Raw genomic sequence first — 13,235 nt, 5'->3', positions numbered from 1 at the left:
CGGAGTCCATTTCATTGGTCCTGCCTTTTTCAATATTTTGAAAAATGGCAGGGCGCACTCAGCAGACCTAGAGATAAACCTGCTGAGAGCAGCCACGCAACCGGCAAGTGTTCGTACATCCTTGACGCGCTTTGGTGCTTCAATCTGCTCAATGGCCTTGATCTTGTCGGGATTGGCTTCAATTCCACGTTGAGACACAAAGAACCCGAGAAGCTTGCTGGAAGGGACTCCAAATACGCACTTCTCGGGGTTAAGCTTAAGGTTGATCTTGCGCAGACTTGCAAATGTTTCGTCTAAATCTTGAATCAGGGTCGCCCTGTCCTTGCTCTTGACCACTATGTCATCCATGTAGGCTTCCACATTTCTGTGCATCTGTGGCTCAAAAGCGTGGTGGACTACCCGTGCAAATGTTGAACCAGCATTCTTCAAACCGAAAGGCATCCGTACGAAACAGTACGTGCCACACGGGGTGATGAATGCGGTCTTCTCCTCATCCTCTTCTGCCATGAAGATCTGATGGTATCCTGAGTATGCATCAAGAAATGAGAGTAAATCACATCCGGCCGTGGAGTCAACAATCTGATCGATGCGCGGCAAGGGAAATGGGTCTTTGGGACAAGCTTTATTGACATCAGTGAAGTCGATACAAAGCCTCCATTTTTCGTTAGCCTTGCGCACGACTACAGGATTGGCCAACCACGTAGGATGGAGCACTCCTCTGACAAGGCCTGCTGCTTCCAACTTCTTGATTTCCTCTGCGATGAATTCTTGGCGCTCCACTGCCTTTTTCCTGACTTTCTGCTTGACGGGCCGCGCATGAGGACAGACAGCAAGGTGGTGCTCAATTACTTTCCTGGGAACACCGGGGATGTCAGACGGTTGCCATGCAAACACGTCGACATTCGCCCGCAGGAAAGCAACGAGCGCGCTTTCCTATTTGGGGTCGAGAGTGGCACTGATGGTGAAGGTACCACCAGTGCCGTCCTCCTTGGTGGACACCTTCTTGGTCTCTAGTGGAGCTGCCATCGCCTTCTTACACTTGCCGGTGGAGCTCGATGGTGCGTCCTCGACGGTAGCGCAGCACTCCGAAGAGGTGCGCTTGCCGGAGTGGGCATCAGAACTCTTGCCGGACTTGGTCTTCTTCTTCCCCCCGGGAGCTTTAGCGGCAAGTGATTTGCGATCTGTTGCGGTTGCTGCTTCCTGGTAGATCTTGTCGGCGCAGATAAGGGCATCCTTCTTGTCGCCAGGGACAGAGATGACACTTATCGGGCCTGGCATCTTCAGAACATTGTATGCATAGTGAGAGGCTGCCATGAACTTGGCGAGTGCTGGACGACCGAGTATCCCATTGTAGGGTAATGGAAAATCAGCAACATCAAACGTAACCCTCTCAGTCTTGAAGTTCAACTTGCTGCCAAATGTTACCGGCAACGTGATCTTTCCCTTCGGCTTGCTCCTTCCCGAGTTAATTCCTTGGAATGTGCCGGTCTCTTCGAGCTCGCTATCAGGGATCTGGAGTTTCTGGAGTACCGTGGAGGAGATCAAGTTCAAGCCAGCCCCGCCGTCAACTAGCATCTTGGTGACCTTGAGGTTGCGGATAGTTGGTGAAACCAACATCGGCAAGCACCCTACCGCAGTTATGCGATCAGGGTGGTCCTCAATATCAAAGATGATAGGCGTGCTGGACCATTTCAGGGCTTGCGCGACTCGACGGGTGGTTCTGCTGCATTAACTTCCCGCACCCACTGCTTGAGCTGGCGGTGTGAAGTATGCAGAGAAGCACCGCCGTCAACGCACAGGACCTTTGTGGCTTTCTGGAACTCCTGCTCATCAGTCTCATCATCATCCATGTCTTCTTCGTCGTCGTCATCTTCATCCTTGTCGCAGCCACGAGGAGGTCTGTCTCCTTGCCGCTGCTTGGCCTTGCCGCGGCGTCCTCCTCGGCTGGGACGTTTCTTGCCGGATCCTCCAGCACCTTCTTGGGCTTTCTCCTTGTCGCGCCGCTCGTATTCAGCTTTTTGTTGCTCAACGAGCTGCTCGACTTTCTTGCAGCTCTGGAGATCGTGGCCCTTGGTGCGGTGGATCTTGTAATACTGTTTGTTGGTGCCGTCCTGCTTGTCGGCGACCGCCACAGCCTCTGCGGTAATCTCCTTGCCGGAATCACCAGCTTTGGCCTTCTTGGCGCCACCACCGTTGCCGGACTGCTCAACAACTAGCACCTCTTTGCCTTTCTTCTTACTGTTATTTCGCCGCCGGTTCTTCCTTGCCGGGGCTGCATCCTCACTGTCAGATCCTCCTGCTCCTATATTCTCTCCGGGGAGTCTCCTCCCTTCCTCAGCACGTGCACATTTGTCGGCCAGGGCATATAACTCACTGACGTCTCTGATCTTGCACATCGCCATCTCCTCCCACATCCTGCGGTTTCGCACATTCTGGTGGAACGCGCTGATTACCGCGGCAGGGTGGACATCTGGGATGTTGTGATGTACGCTGCTGAATCTCTGAATGTACTTGCGCAGGGGCTCTCCTTCCTTCTGGGCGAGCAGATGAAGGTCACTTTCTTGGCCATGAGGCTTGTGGCCGCCTGTGAAGGCGCTGACAAACTGATGGCATAGATCGGCCCAAGAGGATATGGAGTTGTCCGGCAAGTGCATGAGCCACGATCGGACATTGGGCTTGAGTACCAGCGGGAAGTAGTTGGCAAGGATCTTGTCGTCCCGTCCCCCGGCAGCCTGCACCGCAATGGTGTAGATGCTGAGGAACTCCGACGGATGCGTCTTGCCGTCGTACTTCTCCGGTACGTCTGGCTTGAAGTTCTTCGTGCTGGGCCACTGGACTTGCCGCAGCTCACGAGTGAACGTAGGGCAACCTACCGCGTACGGCAGATCGCCTGGTTCCCCTGGCGCATGCATGTCAACAGAGGGCCGAGCGCGCTTGTCGGATTGACGTCGCGCTTCTCTTCGGCGCTCGATGCGAGTACGAGCGTCTTCTTGCTGTCGATCGTGAAGAACTTGGCGCTGATCGCGACGAGCTCGCGGATCCGACGATGCGGTGGAGTCACTGTTGAGGTGGATCCGGCGAGTCAGCGATCTTGGCCTTCAGGGTGGTGATTGCATGGTGGTTGCACCCCCACCAGTTTCGTCGCCACCGGCTCGCGCCTGGCAACCCTGCCACGGCTGCGACGTGCTCGGCTGCCGCGGAGTGTCGCCGTTGGCGTAGCCGATGAGACTCTGAATGGTGGCCCTCCATTCGTCAATCTTGTCCGACTTCGGAGGGTAATCCAGGAGCAGTTGAGCTCGCGCCAAAGCTTCTGCTAGAGTGGTGGGTGGCAGTGGCGGACGGCGCGAGGAGCGGGATATGCTCGGACTTCTAACTATGTTAGAAGGAGCATTATTCCGTCCGGGCGACTGTGTCTTGCTCGTGCTGGCACGTTGGCGTGCATGCTGGTCTTGAGCGCCTCGGGATCCACCAGCTTGATCTTGGCCCAACAAACGTATGGTACTGCGAGTACCATGACGCTGTCGGTCTTACGCCTCCTGAGATGGGCGCGGTACATGTACGGTCGCCGAGGTTTGTGCAGCCTTGTCCTTGGACCTGGCGGCATCGTCAGTTTCCTCGTCGACGTCCGTTCTTCCGCCGACGTCCACTCCACCACCCGTTTGCTCCAGTGGTGGCGGAAGTGACATGGACGGAGCAGCTGCCGCCGAAGTCTTCTTCTTCGGTGGCATGTCGATGAAGAGAATGAAGATCTAGCTCGTGTGGACACCGGATCAGGTTCATGCAATCTCGACGCCCCCTACCTGGCGCGCCAAAGATGTCGGGGAAACTGATCCATGAACACCTATGGGGCCGGCGGACCGAGGCCCCTTTCGGTTCGGCGGGGGGCGGAGACCGCACGAAGAGCGGATCGAGACGAAGCACACGAGCAGTTTACCCAGCTTCGGAGCTCTCCGGAGAGATAATACTCCTACTGCTGCTTGTCTAATTGTATTGTGTTCTTGCTCGAGAGAGCTAAGTGTTTTCTGGCTTCCGAATGAGTCGAACCCCCCTACGTTGCGCATGGGCCTCCTTTTATACGCTAAAGGGGTCACCGACAGGTGGCAACGCAGAGAAGGGTAAAAGTGTAAAAAGAGAGGTGGTTGGTACAACTACCTGTACAGTGCATCCTACCTAACCCTGACGGCAGGGGACAAGGGCATTAAATGCCCGTCTGTGTCGCCCAAACAGTGCAAAAAGGTACCGTCAGGGACGCCACCGCTCGCCACGATGCCAGTCTTGTCAGCTCCGCATGCCACCGCGCACCACTGGCTGCACAGCCTTCCGCCACGCGCGCCTGGAAAGGCCCCCAGAGCGACACGTTGGTGGATGTGCTGGAGCGCGGGTACAGAGTGGCCGCCTGCCGGGGCAAGCGCCTTGCCACGGCCGTTGTCTTGTCGGGTCCGGAAACTTGTCGCCCACCGGGCCTCGAGATGCCTTGGTTGGTCTTCCCGGCAAGCTCCTCTTGCCGGGGCCTTGTTGCCTTGCAGGGACGCGTGGCGCGTCGCGGCAAGTTCCTTGGGATGCCTTGGTTGGCCTTCCCGGCAAGCTCCTCTTGCCGGGGCCTTGTCTCCTGATCTTAAATACTTTGTTCTTGAATGGCTCCAAGGGAACCACGGAGGACCTTGGCGGTCGCCCGGCAAGCTTTGCCGCGGGGCGCTGCAACTGCCCGTGCACAAGTTCGGGATACTAGGGTACCCCTACTCTAGTACACCGACAGAAGGAATCATAGCTTCCATCATCTTTTCCTCACAAGGGACATTGCTCTAATAGTGATGATCATCACACTTCTATTTAATTACAACTCAAGAATTACAACTCGATGCTATAACAAAATATGACTCTATATGAAGCATGTCATAATAAACAGAATGGTGGAAGTTGCATGGCAATATATCTCAGAATGGCTATGGAAGTGCCATAATAGGTAGGCATGGTGGTTGTTTTGAGGAAGGTATATGGTGGGTGTAATGCACCAGCGAGAATTGTGCGGTACTAGAGATGCTAGCAATGGTGGAAGGGTGAGAGTGTGTATAATCCACGGGCTCAACATTAGTCATAAAGAACTCACATACTTATTGCAAAAATTTATTAGTCATTGAAACAAAGTACTACACACATGCTCCTAGGGGGATAGATTGGTAGGAAAATACCATCTCTCGTCCCCGGTCGCCACTCATAAGGAAGACAATCAATAAATAAATCATGCTCCGACTTCATCACATAATGGTTCACCATACGTGCATTCTACGGGAATCACAAACTTTAACACAAGTATTTCTACCAATACACAATATTACTCACTAGCATGACTCTAATATCACCATCTTTATATCTCAAAACAATCATAAGGAATCAAACTTCTCATAGTATTCAACGCTCTTTATATGAAAGTATTTATTATATCCCTCTTGGATGCCCATCATATTAGGAATAAATTCCTAACCTAAGAAAATTACCATGTTGTTTAGAGACTCTCAAAAAAAATATGTGAAGCATGAGAGTTCAACAATTTCTATAAAATAAAGCCACCACCGTGCTCTACAAACATATAAGTGAAGCACTAGAGCAAATTGCCTAGCTCAAAAAATATAAGTGAAGCACATAGAATATTCTAATAAATCACGATTCATGTGTGCGAAGGAAATATTCCCTAGAGGCAATAATAAAGTTATTATTTTACATTTCCTTATTCATGATAAATGTTTATTATTCAGGCTAGAATTGTGTTGATCGGAAAATTAAATACACGTGTAAATACATAAACAAATACCGTGTCCCTAGTAAGCCTCTACTAGACTAACTTGTTGATCAAAGATAGTTAAGGATTCCTAACCATCGACATGTGTTGTCATTTTATAACGGGATCACATCATTAGGAGAATGATGTGATGGACAAGACCAACCCGTTAGCTTAGCATAATGATCGTTCAGTTTTATTGCTATTGCTTTCTTCATATCAAATACATATTCCTTTGACTCTGAGATTATGCAACTCCCGGATACCGGAGGAATACCTTGTGTGCTATCAAACGTCACAACGTAACTGGGTGACCATAAAGATGCTCTATAGGTATCTCCGAAGGTGTTTGTTCAGTTGGCATAGATCGAGATTAGGATTTGTCACTCCGAGTATAGGAGTGGTATCTTTGGGCCCTCTCAGTAACACACATCTTAAGCTTGCAAGCAAATGACTAAGGAGTTAGTCACGAGGTGATGTATTACGGAACGAGTAAAGAGACTTGCGGGGAACGAGATTGAACTAGGTTTGAAGATACCGACAATCGAATCTCGGGCAAGTAACATACCGATAGACAAAGGGAATTACGCATGTTGTCATAACGGTTCGACCGATAAAGATCTTCATAGAATATGTAGGAGCCAATATGGGCATCCAAGTTCCTCTATTTGTTATTGACCAGAGAGGTGTCTCGGTCATGTCTACAAGTTCTCGAACCCGTAGGGTCCGCACGCTTAACGTTCGTTGATGATATAGTGTTATATGAGTTATATGATTTGGTTACCGAATGTTGTTCGGAGTCTTGGATGAGATCACGGACATGACGACGAGTCTCGAAATGGTCGAGAGGTAAAGATTGATATATATAGGTCAATGGTATTTGGACACCGAAAGTGTTTCAGAGGGTACCGGGTACTTATCGGGTCACCGGAAAGGAGTTTCGAGCACCCCCGTCAAAGATACAGGCCTAATGGGCCAAAGGGGGAACAGACCAGCCCCTGGTGCGCCCCTTCTTTGGACAGCAGGCCCTAAGGGAATGAAAGGGGGGAGGGCTAGCCCCTCCTGCCTTTCCCTCTCATGGGAGAAAGGAAAGGGGGGCGCCACCCTCCCCTGCCTTTCCCCCGCACCTATATAAGGCACGGGGCGCAGCTTGGGAGGTGTCATGGAATTGTCATATCAGATGTCCTAGTGAAAGGACTTAGTCATGGAGCCGTCGCAACTAGGAAGCTTAAAGGGGTTAATCGGGACAAAGGACACGGGGTTCATACTGGTTCGGCCCCTTACGGTGAAGGTAAAAGCCTACGATCCAGTTTTGAGTGGGATTGCTTATGTCTCGATTACCAGGGAGCGAATCCGCTTGACCTAGTTCTCGATCTGATGTGACTTGCCCTGAACCGCTGCCGGGTCGTCCCTTTATATACAAAGGTCGATGCCCAGCAGCTCACAGAGTCCCGGCCGGCTCATAAACACTGTCTGGCTCGGTCTCTAACTATTCTTGCCTTACAATACAAGTTACATACATATGGCGGTTTATCTCTATGGGCCTTATGTCGCCCTTGGGCTTTGGGCCCTTAGCTGAACCGACATCTTCAAGTGTCGTCTTGGGCTTCAAGAGTCCTCATAGGTATAACTCGGCCCTCCTGGGCGTGTCATACCCAATAGTTATATCCCCAACATTAGGCCCCACATTGATTTGGATTGGTTCATGTCTATCTTCAACACTTAAGAAAAATCTTCTGCTCTTTGCTTGTATAAAATTTTTTGTAACCCACCGTGATGTCATCCTTTGGATTTGTGGTAACCCGCCATGACGTCATCTGCCATTAATGCATGTTTTGCCCAACATATCTTAACGGATCCTTATCTTAATGACCATCCCAAGAATCGAGGCGTCCTTGTAGTTGGATAACCATGTTTTCGGCCTCCTCATTTTTCATGCCCACTTATCAGTCTTCCCTTCTAAATAGACACGACCAAGTCTTTCCTCATTCTCCCCTTTCCTCATCTTCTTCCTCTCGCAACCCTACTACCGCTCAAGCTCTGCCGCCGCCACAGAGCACCTTGTCTTCCTCAACCCCGGCCGCTGCATCAACCTGAGTCGATCCAGAGAACGACGGCAACCCTCCGCAATAGATCTACAGCCGTAAGTCTTCTCCTTCCCGCACCTCAGATCCGCATTAGCGTTTGCAAGTTCCTCTGTGTTCTTCGTGGTTCATCATGGTTTCTTCGTAGTTCTTCCACCGCAGCCTCTTTTGATCCAAAAGTAGTATGGAACTCATGCGGTAGTTGTTTTGCGTCCATTTTTGATACTAGCAGATCCCTTTTTCCTGTAAAGAGGCCTCTTTAGAACTCACGAACTCATCTGTACTAGTTTTTTAGGTCTAGAATATTTTCTTTTCTGAACAGCCGTTGATCCAAAATAATAGCTGGAACCTGTGAAACTTGTTTGTGTAACACTTAGGCAAAACTTGTATTTTGTTAGATCCACCTAGTCATGGCGACTCTTATGACCGGCTTACAATTGCAACGCTCAATTGATAACCTTAACCACTCATGGAGGTTTAAATAACCTAACTGCTCATGGCGCTCATGGCGGCTTAAATAACTTGACATAATTAGCCATATACCATTAGGCCCCTTTATAAGCCGCCATCTTGAATATGTACTGTAATGTTTCTCTCCGGCTTAAATTTGAACCGGAAATTTTACTCTTTCTTAGGCTTCTATCATAATGCCGCCCAAACAACCCACTTCATGCAATTGGGTCAAACCCATCGTCACAGACAATACGCTTGATGACTTTGTGAAGACCGGCTATCTGCCAAAGAAGGAAGTTATGTCATATCGTGCTCCTGATCCAACGGAGGAAATTCCTCAGCCTAAAGAGGGGGAGGTCATCATTTTCACTGACCATATGAACCGGGGCTTTTCACCACCCGGCTCAAAATTCTTCAGGGACGTCCTGCACTTCTTTGACCTCCGTCCTCAAGACATCAGACCCAATTCCGTGTCTAATATTTGCAATTTTCAAGTGTTCAGTGAGGTATATCTTGGAGAAGAACCCAGCTTACTACTCTTCAGAGAGTTATTCTACTTGAACCGCCAGAACGAATGTGCCAATGGACCTAGCTTGGAACATGGCGGGGTCTCAATCCAACATTGGAGAGACATCATTTTTCCTTATGCCAATCCACCAAGTCATCCCAAAGACTGGAACCAGACATGGTTCTATTGCCAAGACACTTCTCCGTCTTGAGTCCAATCACTCGCTTCCTGACAAGATTACAGCCACTAAACGCCAGACACTCGCCCCCACTATGGCTAAAATCAAGGCTCTTTTGGGGAATGGGCTAAATGGTATCAACTTGGTCTGGGTTTGGCTTGCCTGGCGGATCATTCCATTGAGCCGCAACCCTGGTCTGATGTGTACCTACACATGCAAGAAGAATGACCCTCTGCGGCATAGTTCTGACGATTTACCGGACCACATCGTTGATGACATAACAAAGTCACTCCTGAACAAAAGTCTAGCAGATTGTGGTAAAGTGGGCTTAAGCCCCTTCTGCGAAGCTAACCCGGCTCCAGCGGTAAGCCGCCAACATAAGTAAATTACCTTTAACCTTGATGTTTGTCTGTACTCAACCTTTGCCGATTTTCACAGGCTGATGATAAATTTAGGAAAGCAAAATATGATCACGAGGCTGCGAAGAGAGCTAGGAGGGCCAAGAGAGCTTCCAGGAAAGAAGCTGCCAAGAAGAAGGGAAAGAAGGCCAGCGCCTCTGACTTGCTTCGACTAGAAGATACTCCTAAGTTGGAGGTAGCCCTTCACTTTCTTGTCTCCTTTTATAACCACCTTATTGACACTGATTATCATCAGGAGGACACGGGAACAAGTCATGGAAAGGATGAAGAGGTAACTATCATTTCCTCCGATTCCGAGCCTTTTCCAAGACAGAAAATCCGAAGAGTAACCCGGAAAGTAAGATTTTCACATCCCTTAGCTTATCAAGATCCTCAATTTCTTTTGAAGCGACAGATTCATGAGAGCCGGAGGCAGACCCGGACCAACAAGGATGCAGAACTCTACTCCGGCTTACCGAATACACCAAGGAAGCGCTGGAACAAGTTCACCTCCGATTTAAATCCCTTTTATCCTTTGGCGGGTCTAACTCGTCAACCACTCAACTCTTCTGACTTGAATTATCAGGAAACTTCACCTTCCTCCGGCGACTCAATGCAGTCCAATTTGCTGGCTTTCAAGACCTCTCCAGGGTAATGATGACTTGCTTATCCTGTATTCATTTCAATTCATTATATTTGTACTGACCTTTTGATCTTATGCAGCGGAAAAGTAAATCCCAGCAAAAAGTCGAAGAAAAACAAGCTGGCCGAAGAACCGATCTTCAAAGAGCCGGAACTTGGGACGGTCGTGCCTGAGGCCTCTGTTCATGAGCCGCCACCTGAACCAGCTCATGACACGCCAACGCCAACTGTTGACCCGCCTGCCAAACAAGCCGCAGATGGCTCTGAAAACCCGGAAGTCTCTAGCCCGGCCAAGACAGACGATCCTCAAGACATTGATGTCGAGATCACTATCCTCTGATCAAACCTGTAAAAATCCGGCTTAATTCGTAGTCCCCAAGGGTTGTCTTAATCCACCTGAATGAGCTGGTCCTTCACGTGCTTGTATAGAATGTAATACTTGTATGGACTTAACAGCAATATGCATTAGCCCCCAAGTGCCAAGTGCTCTTGCTTGCAAAGTACTTGGGACTTACTCTCATGAACCGCCACCTAGATAAAATTCTTTGGTAGACATTAGCACCCAAGTGCCAAGTCTTGTTGCTTGCAAAAGGCTTGGGACTTAATATTGTATGCTAACAGTCATGATTTTGACCCGGTATTTGTACAGGCCACCACCACTCTACTTCAATCAGAAGTGTCTGACTTGAAGAACCGCCTGGAAGCACAAGAGACTGAAACCCAAAGAGCCAACTCCAAATTTGAATTCAGTGTATCTGAACAAGAGCAACTGAAAAAAGACTTTGAAGTGGAGAAAAAGGCCTGGGATGAAGAGAAAATTGCCTTGACCAGTCGAGCTGAGAAAGCAGAGGTGGTTCTTGAAGAGGTGACTGCCAAATTGTCCGGCTTAAAACGCCATATATCTCAGATGGTCTCAACAATCTTTGGTAAGTCGCCCTACAAGTGTTAAATATTTGAATCTTTCTAGAGATCATATGAATTGTTATTAACTCACATGACATTGTTATGCAAGCCCCAGGAGTTCAAATCTTAACCAAGACATGCTGATAAAGCTGAAGGCAGTTTACATGCTGGTGGAACAACTCTACACCGGATCTCAGCGTGCCTTTGCCATAGTGGCCTTGTCAAATGAAGTTCCCACACTCCTGGTGGATGTGCTGAGGAAGCTTTCTGTGCTGCCCCAGTGATTCAATGAATTAAGGCGATTGTATGCAAGAGTCGGAGCCGTGGCCGCCTTAAGCCGGGCCAAAGCTTGGCTTCTAGAATTCGACCCGGTCGACATCACCATTGGGTATCCAAGCCTTAAGGAGGATGGCATGCCATTTGAACAGGAAGACTTCGCCGCTTGTGTGAAGAAATATGCCATGTGGCCACATTGGTTGCTGATGAGGCGGATCTCACCAGGTACTAGTTGGGTTATGATGCGGAGAACCGGAGGATTCCAACGCCACATTATGAAGTGACCAGACTGATCCCACCAATCCGTAAGCATACCTTCACCCCTGAAGTTGACCCGGCTAGACTAATTGATGATGAAGCTGAATTTGAAGCTTTGAATGGCATTGACTTGTCATCATCAACCTTCCAGGATAGGGAACAAGGCGAAGAAGCGGAGAGGGCTGACCTGGAAGCTTCAAGTCAACAAGGGAATTGATCCACCAGGCGGCTCATATTTGTAGCCTGCTGAAAAAACTATTTAATCATTTGGACTCGGGGAGTCATGTAATAGGGTAGAAATGACTTTGCTTTGTCGTGTCGTCGTGCACATTTTTTGGTGCTCAACGCTGTTAAGCCGCCATCTTATATTTGCCCCTTTTTATACATAGCATATGTTTTCCTTATGTGTAAGCAAGTCTTTGACCTGTCCTGCACACAGAAATAGATCACAGGAAACCCTTGGTGGCTTACCGTAGGGCGGGTCATAATATCTTTACATATAACCTCTAATATAGAACAAAGAGTCATAGATAAACCTGTTATGAAATATAGCTTTAAAAACACAACTATAATATCATACCTGTGATCTTTGAACTTTGTACTGTCGGTTTATGTGACCCGAACAGTAAGGGTGATAACCCAATCTTTGTAAATCAACACTTCCAAATATATGATGATTGTCATATGTTGGCGACTTATCGTCCAAAACTAAGCGGGGTTAAATTTGAACCACACTTACACTTAAACCTTTGAACAAAAAGGTCTCAAGACAAAACAAAGATTGCTTTCAAACAAAACTTAAGCCAAATAGAAAAAAAATCAAGGCTTCTGATTCGAATACGATCAGTAAACTGCTCCAAAGGGGTTAAGCTAGGATTCAAATACGATCATCACTACAAAAAAAGACACATCCGTGACATTTTGGGCCGAACGAAATTTTTTTCTGTCATACATATGACACTTCTATGACGATAATTGTGACAAAACCCGGTATCATCATAGATGTGGTGGGCTCCTACTTCTATGACAAAAAATCATGACAGAATTTCGTCCTGGGCGGGCCGGAGACGCAGCTGCATGACATTCTTTGGACCGTCCATGACGGAAAAAACCATGGTAGAAGCGAGGGGGAGGAAAATTTCGGGGAGTTGCCGGTTACGGTGGGAGGTCGGGCGCTGAGCGATGCGCGTTTCTCTCGTACGTACGCGCGTGTGTGCGAGGCGTTGGCTCTAACTGAAGCTGAGCGAGGCGTTGGGCTCTAACTGAACCCGAGCGATTGCAGTGCAGGCTACGCATTACTGAGCCCGAGGGATCGATCGATGGCTGTTAACTGAACCCGATGGAGCGATTCCTTCGCTACTGCTGCTAACTGAAGCCGATCGATTGGATGAACAGTGAGTGTTGAGGGGGGGTTTGGATGAACAGTGAGCGGTGATGTTGCCTCTGGATGAACAGGAACCCGTGGTGTGGAGGGCTGGATGAACAGTAGATGGTGGAGGGGTGGCCGTGGAGGGGTGGTTGAACAGGACCCCGTGGTGTGGAGGGCTGGATGAACAGTAGACGGTGGAGGGGTGCCCGTGGAGGGGTGGTTGAACAGTAGTCGGTGGAGTAGCGCGCGGTGGAGGCTGGATGAACAGGAGCCCGTGGAGGATGGAGGAGGTCGACGGTAGCCCGTGGAGGCTGGAGGAGGTCGACGGTGGAGATGAACAGTATCCCGTGGAGTCCCGATTTGCGGTACGCCACACCCCTCCCCCCCCCC

Source organism: Triticum aestivum, chromosome 4B (genome assembly GCF_018294505.1).
Source record: "Triticum aestivum cultivar Chinese Spring chromosome 4B, IWGSC CS RefSeq v2.1, whole genome shotgun sequence".
Classification (NCBI taxonomy): Eukaryota; Viridiplantae; Streptophyta; class Magnoliopsida; order Poales; family Poaceae; genus Triticum; species Triticum aestivum.
Note: the sequence above shows the minus strand (reverse complement) of the source record.